This window comes from Silurus meridionalis, chromosome 6, assembly GCF_014805685.1.
Source record: "Silurus meridionalis isolate SWU-2019-XX chromosome 6, ASM1480568v1, whole genome shotgun sequence".
Lineage (NCBI taxonomy): Eukaryota > Metazoa > Chordata > Actinopteri > Siluriformes > Siluridae > Silurus > Silurus meridionalis.
The window spans coordinates 22,755,835-22,769,959 of record NC_060889.1 but is presented as its reverse complement, the minus strand read 5'-3'; the positions used below and the strand labels follow the sequence as shown (position 1 = coordinate 22,769,959).

Below are 14,125 nucleotides of genomic sequence, written 5' to 3'. Positions count from 1 at the left end.
TGATTATGCTAGAAACGGGTTGGGAAAAAGTATTACAACGAATATAGAAATCTAGGAAATCTTCAAAAAATCTGAATCTGAATAATTAAAAAATTAAAAAGCTTTTTATTCGACGGGGAATGTTTGGTATGAGGCCCGTGTGCTAGTGCTTTTAGGTAACATGCCTAACTCCTCACCGTGCCCGGCTAGCTCAGTCGGTAGAGCATGAGACTCTTAATCTCAGGGTCGTGGGTTCGAGCCCCACGTTGGGCGCGGACATATTTTTTAGGGGAATTGCTTTTCCTTAAGTCGCATGAATGAAAGACAAAATATTTATGTTCCTATGGTAAAATATTAAATTCAATACTATGTTGTGGTGACTCTGCAGGGAAAATATAAATTACCAATGGCAAATATTTATGTTCACTACAAATACAAAAAACCACAACCTCACCAGCACTTCCCGATGGTATGAGGAGTTGGCTAAAAAGCCAATGGATATTAAAAGCCTATTTTTTATATCAAATCACAAACCAGCCATTCTGGTTGCACAAGACAATGCACTCACAGATGGAGCAGAGAAAGGTAGACATGTGTGTTCAGGAGACCAAGTGGAAAGGGAGTAGGCCAGGAATGTTCAGAACAGCTAGCAGATGTCTTCACCGACATCGTTAACATTTCTCTGAACAGCGCCATTGTTCCTACGTGCCTCAATTTCCTAAATGGGAGACCTCAGTCAGTCCGGATCGAGAACAGTATCTCCAGCACCTCCACACTGAGCACTGGGGCCCCTCAGGGCTGTATGCTCAGTCCACTGCTGTTCACCTTGCTGACTCACGACTGTATAGCAATGCACAGCTCGAACCACATCGTCAAGTTTGCTGATGACATGACCGTGGTGGGTCTAATCAGCAAGAACGATGAGTCAGCATACAGAGAGGAAGTGCAACGGTTAACAGCCTGGTGTGGAGCAAACAACCTGTTTTTGAACATTGACAAAACCAAAAAGATGGTTGTGGACTACAGGGGCGCACAGAGCGACCATTCTCCACTAACTATCGATGGATCCTCTTTGGAGATCATCAAGAGCACTAAATTCCTTGGTGTTCATCTGGCGGACCACCTCACCTGGTCACTCAACACCAGCTCCATCACCAAGAAAACCCAGCAACGTCTCTACTTCCTGAAGAGGCTGAGAAAAGCCCATCTCCCTCCCCCCATCCTGACCATGTTCTACAGAGGGACCATTGAGAGCATCTTGAGCAGCTGCATCAATGCCTGGTTTGGGAACTGCACTATCTCCGATTGCAAGACCCTACAGAGTATAGTGAGGACAGATGAGAAGATGAAAGATCATCAGAGTATCTCTCCGCTCTATTATGCACATTTACACCACACGCTGCATCCGCAAAGCCAAGAGCATTGTGGATAACCACACACACCCGTCACACACACTTTTCAACCTCAGGCCATCAGGAAAATGGTTCCGAAGCATTCGGGCCGCCACATCAAGACTGTGCAACAGTTTTTTCCCGCAAGCCATTAGGCTCCTCAATACACAGAAAAGAAATAGAACTCTCTCTCACACACACACACACACACACACACACACACACACACACACACCCAAATGTGTGTTACCAAACTGTACAACCTAAACTTAACACATACTCATTACTCATCTCAATCCATTCCACCGTCAATTATTTATTATTAATTATACTTAACCGCATTACACTGTTTACCTGCTGTTTTTTGCACCTTTGACTCTATTACACTGTTTGCATGCTGTCTTTTGCACCTCTGACTGTATTATACTATACTGTTTACATGCTGTCTGTTGCACCTCTTAACTGCTGCTGTTATTTGCACTGCATTGTGTCTGGTTATATTTACTCCCAGTTATAGTTTTTACAGTTCTCCTCGCACAGTACTGTATAATCAAAGTATACAGTAGGTTTACTGGTCGGCGCTATATTGGGTTTTGTGTCTTGTGTTGTTTTGTGTCTTGTGTTGTTTTGTGTTGTCTGTCTGCACTGTCTGTCTGTAGTGTTTTTTCTTCTGCACTGTTTGCACTAGGTTTCACTCGATGCACTTTACATAGCTTGTGTTGTGTTGTAGCTCTATGTTGTTTAGTGTAGCACCAGGGATTCGGAGGAACGTTGTGTCGTTTTTACTGTGTATTGTGTACCACTGTGTATAGTAGAAATGACAATAAAAGCCTCTTGACCTGACATCCTCAACCCTCCACCAGAATGCATCATTTACAATGAAAGTCTGCCACTTACAGCAGTCAACACGGGGCTTCTGTGAATGAGTGGACATTACATTTGGTCTGAGATCAGCAGCTGCAGGGTTTCAGAGTAGTATGGAGCTCCGTGCGGCTGGTCTGAAAGACACAATCCGACTCTCATACCTGGATGACAACCTGGTACTCCGTTGCAGCTTTGTGAAACACTTGTTGCATATCTATCTTGTTCTCCATAGTTTTTGTGGAATGTGGAGTGAAGTTGGCCTCAACGAAATGTGAACTGCTTAAATCAAACGTGAGGTTCTTGGCAAATTGGTGTCCACAGAGGGTCATACAATGCACTGCAAATATCTGAAGTGCAGGCATTTAAGAGTAGGACACATAAAAAAAAAAAAAGTTTGCCTAATTCCAACCTGTTATTTCTCGTAAACATCAGACATTCATGGTGCATCCAGGTTTGAAGCTGTTGACGATGAAGAGGCTGCTCTGCTTCATCCGTCTTTTTGTCTGCTCAGAGCCGATTGTTAGACAGTGTTCTCTAAATGGGTCAGTGTCTTAGTTTGATACCATGCAATTCTGTTGATTGTTGCCTATTTCATTTCCAATGTGTAAAGCTTTCCGGCACTACAGAGGAGAAACGCTGCCCGATTGGCTAAAAAATCAGGGTCTTGGGTTCGAGCCCCACGCTACGTGGACATCTTTTGCACGGATGCGCTGAGATTACTAAATTTCGTGTTTATCTCTGGGCACATCTTTTCGAGAAGCAGCGCTGAATCTGGCCTGGTCACCCTTTCACACTGTGCTGGCACAAAATTATAACCCATAACAACTTTGCCAAGATGCATCACCCTGCCGGAAACAGTCACCGCTCCTCCATTTGCATCTAGTTCAGTTCGTTAAGTAGCGCAACAGCGCTTGGTGTAAATGCAAGCCACCACGTCCCTGGGTGGGCTCGAACCACCAACCTTTCGGTTAACAGCCGAACGCGCTAACCGATTGCGCCACAGAGACCTGCTGGCATAGGCTCTTTTGGTGGTTTGGAAAATCCACGTTGGCTCCGATGGTACTTAAATAGCCAGATCAGGTGCTGGTGGGTGGGTGGGTTGAGTGAGGGCTGTGTGCTTATGCTTTTATGTAGCCGGGCTGGGCTGACATCCTGCCCGGCTAGCTCAGTCGGTAGAGCATGAGACTCTTAATCTCAGGGTCGTGGGTTCGAGCCCCACGTTGGGCGAGGATTTCTTATGCAGCTGCGCTGAGATGACTAAGTCACAGAGAAGTGCCTTTATCGGCTCCTTTGGTGAAGAGGCCTGGGGTGCAGTCAGCATTCCGATTCGTACTAAAGAAGTTCAATAGGGTTGAGTTTAGAGCTTTATAGCAGGAGATCCTTTACTTCAACCCATGCAAAGCATATCTTTATCGAGTTTGCTTTGGTGTACAGGGCTTTGTCATGCTGGAACAGGTTTGGGTCTCCTAGATCAGTGAAGAAAAATGTCATGCTACCACATCCAAAGATACCTAAACAATTCAGCTTTGCAATAACAGTTTGGGAAGGAATCGCATATAGCTGGGAAAGTCAGGTGTCCCAATACATTTGCCCATATAGTGTAAAAGAGCGCATGTGAGTTCACAAGCCCAAGGCCGACACGTTCTTTTCTCATGACATCCTCAACCCTCCACCAGAATGCATCATTTACAATGAAAGTCTGCCACTTACAGCAGTCAACACGGGGGCTCTGTAAATGGGTGCACATTACGTTTGGTCTGAGATCAGCAACTGCAGAGTTTCAGAGTAGTATGGAGCTCCGTTCGGCTGGTCTGAAAGACACAATCCGACTCTCATACCTGGATGACAACCTGGTACTCCGTTGCAGCTTTGTGAAACACTTGTTGCATATCTATCTTGTTCTCCATAGTTTTTGTGGAATGTGGAGTGAAGTTGGCCTCAACGAAGGTGAACTGCTTAAATCAAACGTGAGGTTCTTGGCAAATTGGTGTCCACAGAGGGTCATACAATGCACTGCAGATATCTGAAGTGCAGGCATTTAAGAGTAGGACACATAAAAAAAAAATTTAAAAAAAGTTTGCCTAATTCAAACCCGTTATTTCGTAAACATCAGACATTCATGGTGCATCCAGGTTTGAAGCTGTTGACGTATGAAGAGGCTGCTCTGCTTCATCCGTCTTTTTTTGTCTGCTCCAGAGCCGATTGTTAGACAGTGTTCTCTAAACGGGTCAGTGTCTTAGTTTGATACCATGCAATTCTGTTGATTGTTGCCTATTTCATTTTCAATGTGTAAAGCTTTCCGGCACTACAGAGGAGAAACGCTGCCGATTGGCTAAAAAATCAGGGTCTTGGGTTCGAGCCCCACGTTGGGCGTGGACATCTTTTGCACGGATGCGCTGAGATTACTACATTTCGTGTTTATCTCTGGGCACATCTTTTCGAGAAGCAGCGCTGAATCTGGCCTGGTCACCCTTTCACACTGTGCTGGCACAAAATTATAACCCATAACAACTTTGCCAAGATGCATCACCCTGCCGGAAACAGTCACCGCTCCTCCATTTGCATCTAGTTCAGTTCGTTAAGTAGCGCAACAGCGCTTGGTGTAAATGCAAGCCACCACGTCCCTGGGTGGGCTCGAACCACCAACCTTTCGGTTAACAGCCGAACGCGCTAACCGATTGCGCCACAGAGACCTGCTGTTATAGGCTCTTTTGGTGGTTTGGAAAATCCACGTTGGCTCCGATGGTACTTAAATAGCCAGATCAGGTGCTGGTGGGTGGGTGGGTTGAGTGAGGGCTGTGTGCTTATGCTTTTATGTAGCCGGGCTGGGCTGACATCCTGCCCGGCTAGCTCAGTCGGTAGAGCATGAGACTCTTAATCTCAGGGTCGTGGGTTCGAGCCCCACGTTGGGCGAGGATTTCTTATGCACGGCTGCGCTGAGATGACTAAGTCACAGAGAAGTGCCTTTATCGGCTCCTTTGGTGAAGAGGCCTGGGGTGCAGTCAGCATTCCGATTCGTACTAAAGAAGTTCAATAGGGTTGAGTTTAGAGCTTTATAGCAGGAGATCCTTTACTTCAACCCATGCAAAGCATATCTTTATCGAGTTTGCTTTGGTGTACAGGGGCTTTGTCATGCTGGAACAGGTTTGGGTCTCCTAGATCAGTGAAGAAAAAATGTCATGCTACCACATCCAAAGATACCCTAAACAATTCAGCTTTGCAATAACAGTTTGGGAAGGAATCGCATATAGCTGGGAAAGTCAGGTGTCCCAATACATTTGCCCATATAGTGTAAAAGAGCGCATGTGAGTTCACAAGCCCAAGGCCGACACGTTCTTTTCTCATGACATCCTCAACCCTCCACCAGAATGCATCATTTACAATGAAAGTCTGCCACTTACAGCAGTCAACACGGGGGCTCTGTAAATGGGTGCACATTACGTTTGGTCTGAGATCAGCAACTGCAGAGTTTCAGAGTAGTATGGAGCTCCGTTCGGCTGGTCTGAAAGACACAATCCGACTCTCATACCTGGATGACAACCTGGTACTCCGTTGCAGCTTTGTGAAACACTTGTTGCATATCTATCTTGTTCTCCATAGTTTTTGTGGAATGTGGAGTGAAGTTGGCCTCAACGAAGGTGAACTGCTTAAATCAAACGTGAGGTTCTTGGCAAATTGGTGTCCACAGAGGGTCATACAATGCACTGCAGATATCTGAAGTGCAGGCATTTAAGAGTAGGACACAAAAAAAAAATAAAAAAAGTTTGCCTAATTCAAACCCGTTATTTCTCGTAAACATCAGACATTCATGGTGCATCCAGGTTTGAAGCTGTTGACGATGAAGAGGCTGCTCTGCTTCATCCGTCTTTTTTGTCTGCTCAGAGCCGATTGTTAGACAGTGTTCTCTAAACGGGTCAGTGTCTTAGTTTGATACCATGCAATTCTGTTGATTGTTGCCTATTTCATTTTCAATGTGTAAAGCTTTCCGGCACTACAGAGGAGAAACGCTGCCCGATTGGCTAAAAATCAGGGTCTTGGGTTCGAGCCCCACGTTGGCGTGGACATCTTTTGCGGATGCGCTGAGATTACTACATTTCGTGTTTATCTCTGGGCACATCTTTTCGAGAAGCAGCGCTGAATCTGGCCTGGTCACCCTTTCACACTGTGCTGGCACAAAATTATAACCCATAACAACTTTGCCAAGATGCATCACCCTGCCGGAAACAGTCACCGCTCCTCCATTTGCATCTAGTTCAGTTCGTTAAGTAGCGCAACAGCGCTTGGTGTAAATGCAAGCCACCACGTCCCTGGGTGGGCTCGAACCACCAACCTTCGGTTAACAGCCGAACGCGCTAACCGATTGCGCCACAGAGACCTGCTGTCATAGGCTCTTTTGGTGGTTTGGAAAATCCACGTTGGCTCCGATGGTACTTAAATAGCCAGATCAGGTGCTGGTGGGTGGGTGGGTTGAGTGAGGGCTGTGTGCTTATGCTTTTATGTAGCCGGGCTGGGCTGACATCCTGCCCGGCTAGCTCAGTCGGTAGAGCATGAGACTCTTAATCTCAGGGTCGTGGGTTCGAGCCCCACGTTGGGCGAGGATTTCTTATGCACGGCTGCGCTGAGATGACTAAGTCACAGAGAAGTGCCTTTATCGGCTCCTTTGGTGAAGAGGCCTGGGGTGCAGTCAGCATTCCGATTCGTACTAAAGAAGTTCAATAGGGTTGAGTTTAGAGCTTTATAGCAGGAGATCCTTTACTTCAACCCATGCAAAGCATATCTTTATCGAGTTTGCTTTGGTGTACAGGGGCTTTGTCATGCTGGAACAGGTTTGGGTCTCCTAGATCAGTGAAGAAAAAATGTCATGCTACCACATCCAAAGATACCTAAACAATTCAGCTTTGCAATAACAGTTTGGGAAGGAATCGCATATAGCTGGGAAAGTCAGGTGTCCCAATACATTTGCCCATATAGTGTAAAAGAGCGCATGTGAGTTCACAAGCCCAAGGCCGACACGTTCTTTTCTCATGACATCCTCAACCCTCCACCAGAATGCATCATTTACAATGAAAGTCTGCCACTTACAGCAGTCAACACGGGGGCTCTGTAAATGGGTGCACATTACGTTTGGTCTGAGATCAGCAACTGCAGAGTTTCAGAGTAGTATGGAGCTCCGTTCGCTGGTCTGAAAGACACAATCCGACTCTCATACCTGGATGACAACCTGGTACTCCGTTGCAGCTTTGTGAAACACTTGTTGCATATCTATCTTGTTCTCCATAGTTTTTGTGGAATGTGGAGTGAAGTTGGCCTCAACGAAAGGTGAACTGCTTAAATCAAACGTGAGGTTCTTGGCAAATTGGTGTCCACAGAGGGTCATACAATGCACTGCAGATATCTGAAGTGCAGGCATTTAAGAGTAGGACACATAAAAAAAAATTTAAAAAAAGTTTGCCTAATTCAAACCCGTTATTTCTCGTAAACATCAGACATTCATGGTGCATCCAGGTTTGAAGCTGTTGACGTATGAAGAGGCTGCTCTGCTTCATCCGTCTTTTTGTCTGCTCAGAGCCGATTGTTAGACAGTGTTCTCTAAACGGGTCAGTGTCTTAGTTTGATACCATGCAATTCTGTTGATTGTTGCCTATTTCATTTTCAATGTGTAAAGCTTTCCGGCACTACAGAGGAGAAACGCTGCCCGATTGGCTAAAAAATCAGGGTCTTGGGTTCGAGCCCCACGTTGGGCGTGGACATCTTTTGCACGGATGCGCTGAGATTACTAAATTTCGTGTTTATCTCTGGGCACATCTTTTCGAGAAGCAGCGCTGAATCTGGCCTGGTCACCCTTTCACACTGTGCTGGCACAAAATTATAACCCATAACAACTTTGCCAAGATGCATCACCCTGCCGGAAACAGTCACTCGCTCCTCCATTTGCATCTAGTTCAGTTCGTTAAGTAGCGCAACAGCGCTTGGTGTAAAATGCAAGCCACCACGTCCCTGGGTGGGCTCGAACCACCAACCTTTCGGTTAACAGCCGAACGCGCTAACCGATTGCGCCACAGAGACCTGCTGTCATAGGCTCTTTTGGTGGTTTGGAAAATCCACGTTGGCTCCGATGGTACTTAAATAGCCAGATCAGGTGCTGGTGGGTGGGTGGGTTGAGTGAGGGCTGTGTGCTTATGCTTTTATGTAGCCGGGCTGGGCTGACATCCTGCCCGGCTAGCTCAGTCGGTAGAGCATGAGACTCTTAATCTCAGGGTCGTGGGTTCGAGCCCCACGTTGGGCGAGGATTTCTTATGCACGGCTGCGCTGAGATGACTAAGTCACAGAGAAGTGCCTTTATCGGCTCCTTTGGTGAAGAGGCCTGGGGTGCAGTCAGCATTCCGATTCGTACTAAAGAAGTTCAATAGGGTTGAGTTTAGAGCTTTATAGCAGGAGATCCTTTACTTCAACCCATGCAAAGCATATCTTTATCGAGTTTGCTTTGGTGTACAGGGGCTTTGTCATGCTGGAACAGGTTTGGGTCTCCTAGATCAGTGAAGAAAAAATGTCATGCTACCACATCCAAAGATACCCTAAACAATTCAGCTTTGCAATAACAGTTTGGGAAGGAATCGCATATAGCTGGGAAAGTCAGGTGTCCCAATACATTTGCCCATATAGTGTAAAAGAGCGCATGTGAGTTCACAAGCCCAAGGCCGACACGTTCTTTTCTCATGACATCCTCAACCCTCCACCAGAATGCATCATTTACAATGAAAGTCTGCCACTTACAGCAGTCAACACGGGGGCTCTGTAAATGGGTGCACATTACGTTTGGTCTGAGATCAGCAACTGCAGAGTTTCAGAGTAGTATGGAGCTCCGTTCGGCTGGTCTGAAAGACACAATCCGACTCTCATACCTGGATGACAACCTGGTACTCCGTTGCAGCTTTGTGAAACACTTGTTGCATATCTATCTTGTTCTCCATAGTTTTTGTGGAATGTGGAGTGAAGTTGGCCTCAACGAAAGGTGAACTGCTTAAATCAAACGTGAGGTTCTTGGCAAATTGGTGTCCACAGAGGGTCATACAATGCACTGCAGATATCTGAAGTGCAGGCATTTAAGAGTAGGACACATAAAAAAAAAAAAAAAAAAGTTTGCCTAATTCAAACCCGTTATTTCTCGTAAACATCAGACATTCATGGTGCATCCAGGTTTGAAGCTGTTGACGTATGAAGAGGCTGCTCTGCTTCATCCGTCTTTTTTTGTCTGCTCCAGAGCCGATTGTTAGACAGTGTTCTCTAAACGGGTCAGTGTCTTAGTTTGATACCATGCAATTCTGTTGATTGTTGCCTATTTCATTTTCAATGTGTAAAGCTTTCCGGCACTACAGAGGAGAAACGCTGCCCGATTGGCTAAAAAATCAGGGTCTTGGGTTCGAGCCCCACGTTGGGCGTGGACATCTTTTACGGATGCGCTGAGATTACTACATTTCGTGTTTATCTCTGGGCACATCTTTTCGAGAAGCAGCGCTGAATCTGGCCTGGTCACCCTTTCACACTGTGCTGGCACAAAATTATAACCCATAACAACTTTGCCAAGATGCATCACCCTGCCGGAAACAGTCACTCGCTCCTCCATTTGCATCTAGTTCAGTTCGTTAAGTAGCGCAACAGCGCTTGGTGTAAAATGCAAGCCACCACGTCCCTGGGTGGGCTCGAACCACCAACCTTCGGTTAACAGCCGAACGCGCTAACCGATTGCGCCACAGAGACCTGCTGTCATAGGCTCTTTTGGTGGTTTGGAAAATCCACGTTAGCTCGATGGTACTTAAATAGCCAGATCAGGTGCTGGTGGGTGGGTGGGTTGAGTGAGGGCTGTGTGCTTATGCTTTTATGTAGCCGGGCTGGGCTGACATCCTGCCCGGCTAGCTCAGTCGGTAGAGCATGAGACTCTTAATCTCAGGGTCGTGGGTTCGAGCCCCACGTTGGGCGAGGATTTCTTATGCACGGCTGCGCTGAGATGACTAAGTCACAGAGAAGTGCCTTTATCGGCTCCTTTGGTGAAGAGGCCTGGGGTGCAGTCAGCATTCCGATTCGTACTAAAGAAGTTCAATAGGGTTGAGTTTAGAGCTTTATAGCAGGAGATCCTTTACTTCAACCCATGCAAAGCATATCTTTATCGAGTTTGCTTTGGTGTACAGGGGCTTTGTCATGCTGGAACAGGTTTGGGTCTCCTAGATCAGTGAAGAAAAAATGTCATGCTACCACATCCAAAGATACCCTAAACAATTCAGCTTTGCAATAACAGTTTGGGAAGGAATCGCATATAGCTGGGAAAGTCAGGTGTCCCAATACATTTGCCCATATAGTGTAAAAGAGCGCATGTGAGTTCACAAGCCCAAGGCCGACACGTTCTTTTCTCATGACATCCTCAACCCTCCACCAGAATGCATCATTTACAATGAAAGTCTGCCACTTACAGCAGTCAACACGGGGGCTCTGTAAATGGGTGCACATTACGTTTGGTCTGAGATCAGCAACTGCAGAGTTTCAGAGTAGTATGGAGCTCCGTTCGCTGGTCTGAAAGACACAATCCGACTCTCATACCTGGATGACAACCTGGTACTCCGTTGCAGCTTTGTGAAACACTTGTTGCATATCTATCTTGTTCTCCATAGTTTTTGTGGAATGTGGAGTGAAGTTGGCCTCAACGAAAGGTGAACTGCTTAAATCAAACGTGAGGTTCTTGGCAAATTGGTGTCCACAGAGGGTCATACAATGCACTGCAGATATCTGAAGTGCAGGCATTTAAGAGTAGGACACATAAAAAAAAAAAAAAAAAAGTTTGCCTAATTCAAACCCGTTATTTCTCGTAAACATCAGACATTCATGGTGCATCCAGGTTTGAAGCTGTTGACGATGAAGAGGCTGCTCTGCTTCATCCGTCTTTTTGTCTGCTCAGAGCCGATTGTTAGACAGTGTTCTCTAAACGGGTCAGTGTCTTAGTTTGATACCATGCAATTCTGTTGATTGTTGCCTATTTCATTTTCAATGTGTAAAGCTTTCCGGCACTACAGAGGAGAAACGCTGCCCGATTGGCTAAAAAATCAGGGTCTTGGGTTCGAGCCCCACGTTGGGCGTGGACATCTTTTGCACGGATGCGCTGAGATTACTACATTTCGTGTTTATCTCTGGGCACATCTTTTCGAGAAGCAGCGCTGAATCTGGCCTGGTCACCCTTTCACACTGTGCTGGCACAAAATTATAACCCATAACAACTTTGCCAAGATGCATCACCCTGCCGGAAACAGTCACTCGCTCCTCCATTTGCATCTAGTTCAGTTCGTTAAGTAGCGCAACAGCGCTTGGTGTAAAATGCAAGCCACCACGTCCCTGGGTGGGCTCGAACCACCAACCTTTCGGTTAACAGCCGAACGCGCTAACCGATTGCGCCACAGAGACCTGCTGTCATAGGCTCTTTTGGTGGTTTGGAAAATCCACGTTGGCTCCGATGGTACTTAAATAGCCAGATCAGGTGCTGGTGGGTGGGTGGGTTGAGTGAGGGCTGTGTGCTTATGCTTTTATGTAGCCGGGCTGGGCTGACATCCTGCCCGGCTAGCTCAGTCGGTAGAGCATGAGACTCTTAATCTCAGGGTCGTGGGTTCGAGCCCCACGTTGGGCGAGGATTTCTTATGCACGGCTGCGCTGAGATGACTAAGTCACAGAGAAGTGCCTTTATCGGCTCCTTTGGTGAAGAGGCCTGGGGTGCAGTCAGCATTCCGATTCGTACTAAAGAAGTTCAATAGGGTTGAGTTTAGAGCTTTATAGCAGGAGATCCTTTACTTCAACCCATGCAAAGCATATCTTTATCGAGTTTGCTTTGGTGTACAGGGGCTTTGTCATGCTGGAACAGGTTTGGGTCTCCTAGATCAGTGAAGAAAAAATTTCATGCTACCACATCCAAAGATACCCTAAACAATTCAGCTTTGCAATAACAGTTTGGGAAGGAATCGCATATAGCTGGGAAAGTCAGGTGTCCCAATACATTTGCCCATATAGTGTAAAAGAGCGCATGTGAGTTCACAAGCCCAAGGCCGACACGTTCTTTTCTCATGACATCCTCAACCCTCCACCAGAATGCATCATTTACAATGAAAGTCTGCCACTTACAGCAGTCAACACGGGGGCTCTGTAAATGGGTGCACATTACGTTTGGTCTGAGATCAGCAACTGCAGAGTTTCAGAGTAGTATGGAGCTCCGTTCGGCTGGTCTGAAAGACACAATCCGACTCTCATACCTGGATGACAACCTGGTACTCCGTTGCAGCTTTGTGAAACACTTGTTGCATATCTATCTTGTTCTCCATAGTTTTTGTGGAATGTGGAGTGAAGTTGGCCTCAACGAAAGGTGAACTGTTTAAATCAAACGTGAGGTTCTTGGCAAATTGGTGTCCACAGAGGGTCATACAATGCACTGCAGATATCTGAAGTGCAGGCATTTAAGAGTAGGACACATAAAAAAAAAAAAAAAGTTTGCCTAATTCAAACCCGTTATTTCGTAAACATCAGACATTCATGGTGCATCCAGGTTTGAAGCTGTTGACGTATGAAGAGGCTGCTCTGCTTCATCCGTCTTTTTTTGTCTGCTGCAGAGCCGATTGTTAGACAGTGTTCTCTAAACGGGTCAGTGTCTTAGTTTGATACCATGCAATTCTGTTGATTGTTGCCTATTTCATTTTCAATGTGTAAAGCTTTCCGGCACTACAGAGGAGAAACGCTGCCCGATTGGCTAAAAAATCAGGGTCTTGGGTTCGAGCCCCACGTTGGCGTGGACATCTTTTGCACGGATGCGCTGAGATTACTAAATTTCGTGTTTATCTCTGGGCACATCTTTTCGAGAAGCAGCGCTGAATCTGGCCTGGTCACCCTTTCACACTGTGCTGGCACAAAATTATAACCCATAACAACTTTGCCAAGATGCATCACCCTGCCGGAAACAGTCACTCGCTCCTCCATTTGCATCTAGTTCAGTTCGTTAAGTAGCGCAACAGCGCTTGGTGTAAATGCAAGCCACCACGTCCCTGGGTGGGCTCGAACCACCAACCTTTCGGTTAACAGCCGAACGCTAACCGATTGCGCCACAGAGACCTGCTGTTATAGGCTCTTTTGGTGGTTTGGAAAATCCACGTTGGCTCCGATGGTACTTAAATAGCCAGATCAGGTGCTGGTGGGTGGGTGGGTTGAGTGAGGGCTGTGTGCTTATGCTTTTATGTAGCGGGCTGGGCTGACATCCTGCCCGGCTAGCTCAGTCGGTAGAGCATGAGACTCTTAATCTCAGGGTCGTGGGTTCGAGCCCCACGTTGGGCGAGGATTTCTTATGCACGGCTGCGCTGAGATGACTAAGTCACAGAGAAGTGCCTTTATCGGCTCCTTTGGTGAAGAGGCCTGGGGTGCAGTCAGCATTCCGATTCGTACTAAAGAAGTTCAATAGGGTTGAGTTTAGAGCTTTATAGCAGGAGATCCTTTACTTCAACCCATGCAAAGCATATCTTTATCGAGTTTGCTTTGGTGTACAGGGGCTTTGTCATGCTGGAACAGGTTTGGGTCTCCTAGATCAGTGAAGAAAAAATGTCATGCTACCACATCCAAAGATACCCTAAACAATTCAGCTTTGCAATAACAGTTTGGGAAGGAATCGCATATAGCTGGGAAAGTCAGGTGTCCCAATACATTTGCCCATATAGTGTAAAAGAGCGCATGTGAGTTCACAAGCCCAAGGCCGACACGTTCTTTTCTCATGACATCCTCAACCCTCCACCAGAATGCATCATTTACAATGAAAGTCTGCCACTTACAGCAGTCAACACGGGGGCTCTGTAAATGGGTGCACATTACGTTTGGTCTGA

At 46.4% G+C, this 14,125-nt stretch overlaps 15 non-coding genes across 15 annotated transcripts; 8 read left to right on the top strand and 7 right to left on the bottom strand.

Moving 5' to 3' along the window:
- Positions 1-179: 179 nt before the first annotated feature.
- On the top strand, positions 180-252 carry trnak-cuu. The gene has a single exon. It is a non-coding gene; the product is annotated as a tRNA-Lys (tRNA).
- A 2,915-nt stretch (positions 253-3,167) lies between these two features.
- On the bottom strand, positions 3,168-3,241 carry trnan-guu. Its single transcript has one exon. It is a non-coding gene; the product is annotated as a tRNA-Asn (tRNA).
- A 147-nt stretch (positions 3,242-3,388) lies between these two features.
- trnak-cuu lies at positions 3,389-3,461 on the top strand. The gene has a single exon. It is a non-coding gene; the product is annotated as a tRNA-Lys (tRNA).
- A 1,392-nt stretch (positions 3,462-4,853) lies between these two features.
- Positions 4,854-4,927, bottom strand: trnan-guu. Its single transcript has one exon. It is a non-coding gene; the product is annotated as a tRNA-Asn (tRNA).
- Positions 4,928-5,074: 147 nt separating this feature from the next.
- trnak-cuu lies at positions 5,075-5,147 on the top strand. Its single transcript has one exon. It is a non-coding gene; the product is annotated as a tRNA-Lys (tRNA).
- A 1,389-nt stretch (positions 5,148-6,536) lies between these two features.
- Positions 6,537-6,609, bottom strand: trnan-guu. Its single transcript has one exon. It is a non-coding gene; the product is annotated as a tRNA-Asn (tRNA).
- A 147-nt stretch (positions 6,610-6,756) lies between these two features.
- Positions 6,757-6,829, top strand: trnak-cuu. Its single transcript has one exon. It is a non-coding gene; the product is annotated as a tRNA-Lys (tRNA).
- Positions 6,830-8,226: 1,397 nt separating this feature from the next.
- On the bottom strand, positions 8,227-8,300 carry trnan-guu. The gene has a single exon. It is a non-coding gene; the product is annotated as a tRNA-Asn (tRNA).
- Positions 8,301-8,447: 147 nt separating this feature from the next.
- Positions 8,448-8,520, top strand: trnak-cuu. The gene has a single exon. It is a non-coding gene; the product is annotated as a tRNA-Lys (tRNA).
- Positions 8,521-9,919: 1,399 nt separating this feature from the next.
- Positions 9,920-9,992, bottom strand: trnan-guu. The gene has a single exon. It is a non-coding gene; the product is annotated as a tRNA-Asn (tRNA).
- A 146-nt stretch (positions 9,993-10,138) lies between these two features.
- Positions 10,139-10,211, top strand: trnak-cuu. Its single transcript has one exon. It is a non-coding gene; the product is annotated as a tRNA-Lys (tRNA).
- Positions 10,212-11,607: 1,396 nt separating this feature from the next.
- Positions 11,608-11,681, bottom strand: trnan-guu. Its single transcript has one exon. It is a non-coding gene; the product is annotated as a tRNA-Asn (tRNA).
- Positions 11,682-11,828: 147 nt separating this feature from the next.
- trnak-cuu lies at positions 11,829-11,901 on the top strand. The gene has a single exon. It is a non-coding gene; the product is annotated as a tRNA-Lys (tRNA).
- Positions 11,902-13,295: 1,394 nt separating this feature from the next.
- Positions 13,296-13,367, bottom strand: trnan-guu. The gene has a single exon. It is a non-coding gene; the product is annotated as a tRNA-Asn (tRNA).
- Positions 13,368-13,513: 146 nt separating this feature from the next.
- Positions 13,514-13,586, top strand: trnak-cuu. The gene has a single exon. It is a non-coding gene; the product is annotated as a tRNA-Lys (tRNA).
- Positions 13,587-14,125: the final 539 nt, after the last annotated feature.